We start from the raw sequence: 2,840 nt of genomic DNA, 5'->3' as shown, positions 1-2,840 counted from the left end.
TTTGGGGTCATTTTTTGATACACAATCAACATATGGTGGATCCAGAATCACGTAAAGATAACCTGATACACATTTCCATAATCAGCTGCCTTTAACAGGCTCGACTGAGGCTAATTAACTACCTAATGCATTAGAGGACTTTTCATATCAATCATGAATTCATTCAAACTGCAATGGTCAGCCGGACTGGCTGCCCATTGTAGTCTAGTCTAGTGCCCATTCTTGTGTAGTCGTCATAGCCTAGGCTTACAAATTTTATCATAATTGTGCACAAATAAATTTTGAAAGTCTGGTAATTACAATAGAGAAAATCATATTATTCAACCTAATGTATTTGCATATAATATTTAAAATTAAAATATTAGCGAGGTTGCGGCTGAAGTTTTCATCTGTAAAACATGAACATTGTGGTGCCACTTACAAGATAACAGTGCTCGACATTTGATGTTTATGTTTTACAGATGAAAACTTTGGCCGCAACCTCACCATTAATTCTTATAATTCGCATAACGCATGTATGCCAGAAATTGCCAGAATTGAATGAATATGAATTACAACATGACTTATATTACACTTGTAGTTTCATGTAATTATTCGAGTACTTATGAGTATTTATGAATTTTAATGGTAACACATAAACATTGAAACTGTGTGGCAGAATGAAAGGTAAGGCATCTCTCTTTACATCCTGTCACAAAGGCGTATTGAGTTTCAGAACTGAACTATGTTTAGGTGTTATCATCATTACTCCATGAATGTCCTTCCCCTTTCAGTGTATATTATGGAAAGAGTTAAATAAAATTGAAATGCAACAATCCATATATATAGTAACTTATTTATTTAACAGAATGTTTATTCTCATTAAAGCACAATGTTTGATCATTACAAATATTTGTCAGCGTGTTCTTCTTTTCTAATTGAATACCCTAAAGAATTTTCACCATAAAATAAAATTTTCTAATGATATTACTAAATAATAATGAATATAATGAAATAACACAGAGAGACATCAGCATTAAACAGATTCATGTTTCTTAATGAAGGATTAATAAAATTAGAAGTGAAACGACAATAAATTTTATCATGTTTTACTTAATTCTTTATTTTGTAAATCATGGAGAACTGAGAATAGCTATACAACTATCTCTAATTACAACATTAATGAACATGCATTGCTACAGAAACTGTTCAAGAAACAATTTGTGGTAATTGAAGAAATGGATATACTTGTAATTGTGGGATATATGTATTTACATTGTTTCTTAATTGATTTAGCAGGATAAAACTGTGTTATTTGACTTATTCTACAAAACATACATGAATAAACATGAACGTTTCATGTCTTCAGAGTCATATCTCTGAAAACAGACATAAAAGAGCTGAAACTGTGCGATTCTCTATCACAAATTATGAAACTTTCCAATTCCTCAATGGATTTAATACGATCTAGTGATATTCATACTTAAAATTTCTTTACAGTATTTTCGTTTGTAAGAAACTTCTCTGGATTTCAAAAGACCAGAAAATACAGTATGCAACGTGTTTGCAATCTGAAATTAGAGGAAAATATTTAAAAATGTTAAAATAAATAATCTCAGGTAAGTTAGAATGAATGATTACCCTTATAGGAAATCTTTTCGTAACATAAAAGAATCCTCCAATAGAAAGACGTAACGAAATTTTACCGAATCTTTTCATGAAATCTAGAAACTTGAAAATATGCATTAATTAGTTATAACAAGTGTTTTTCACCTTTTTTCTAATAGTGCTGTCTTGGTAACTTTTTCCTATTTTATCAATGCAAAGTTATTGTGCTTTTTATACTTTTAGAAATGTGTTATGGCACTACTCAGCACAATTTTTTTGCACTCCTGAAGTGCCTTCGGGGTACTCTAGTTTGCTATGGCAACCTGGCTGAAAAGCACTGACTTACAACATGAAACAAGAAATTGAAATGGAATGCTACTTACATATAATTTCCGTTCAATTGACAAACTTACTGCTGCAAATCTTCTTATATCTTGGAATGAATTATGCATCTAGTGAAAGAAAAAACTATTGAAGTATTGCTAATTAAAATTTATAGATATTAAATTTATCAGACCTACCGTAAAAGTAAACGAACACAATATAAGCCCATATAAAATACATAAAATGGTGATTATTACAATAGCCATAACCACAACAAGTTTCAGTACATCATTGATGCGTATGAAGAGATACATGTAGTAGAAAAAACTGGTTCCAAATGTAATAATAACATAGTACATTAAAAATGAATAATTTACTTTAGTGTTTATTTGTTCAACGACTTCCCATAATGCAGCTTGCCGATTTATTATACTCCTCAGTTTATCTTCTAGGTTACAATTATTAAATTTTATTAAATATAAATCTTTGGATATATTCAGAAATCCTTTCTTTAAAATCATAAAGAAGAGTTCTGCAATAAAAACAACATTCAAACCTATTCCAAAAAATAAAATCGCCTGAAATCCAGCTTCTACACTGCAAAATAGAGCTTCACCGTTGAACTGTTGTTGTTTTTCCAAATTAGGAAAGAGATACAAAATATTTATTAACTGAAACAACACGCTTAGCATTGAAATTAGGGCAAAAAGTATCACGAACAAGAAATTCGCAAAGGTTTGCATTTGTTGAATTTCATGTTGTTTAAATAACAAGGCACTTCTTAAGTTTATTGTCGGATCAAACTTGTGACGTCTGAAGAAAGTGAAAGTAGAAGCAAGAGTAAACGCAAGAAAGGAATCGGCGAGTTTGAATACATTTTTACCACTTTTCAAAATTTCAAACCAATTTTTGCAAATTGCTACATTGCT

The 2,840-nt window shown here is 30.4% G+C and overlaps 1 long non-coding RNA gene across 1 annotated transcript; it reads right to left on the bottom strand.

Annotated features, from left to right (window-relative positions):
• Positions 1 to 1,397: 1,397 nt before the first annotated feature.
• Positions 1,398 to 2,566, bottom strand: LOC136970751 (uncharacterized). Its single transcript, XR_010880031.1, has 4 exons — positions 2,109 to 2,566; positions 1,971 to 2,039; positions 1,621 to 1,710; positions 1,398 to 1,550 (listed from the first exon to the last, which is right to left on the bottom strand). It is a non-coding gene; the product is annotated as an uncharacterized lncRNA (long non-coding RNA).
• Between the last annotated feature and the right edge of the window lie 274 nt (positions 2,567 to 2,840).

Source organism: Centruroides vittatus, unplaced genomic scaffold (genome assembly GCF_030686945.1).
Source record: "Centruroides vittatus isolate TY-2023 unplaced genomic scaffold, ASM3068694v2 contig_2156, whole genome shotgun sequence".
In the NCBI taxonomy this organism is placed as follows: Eukaryota; Metazoa; Arthropoda; class Arachnida; order Scorpiones; family Buthidae; genus Centruroides; species Centruroides vittatus.
The sequence above is the reverse complement of the archived record's forward strand: the minus strand, read 5'-3'. Positions and strand labels throughout refer to the sequence as shown.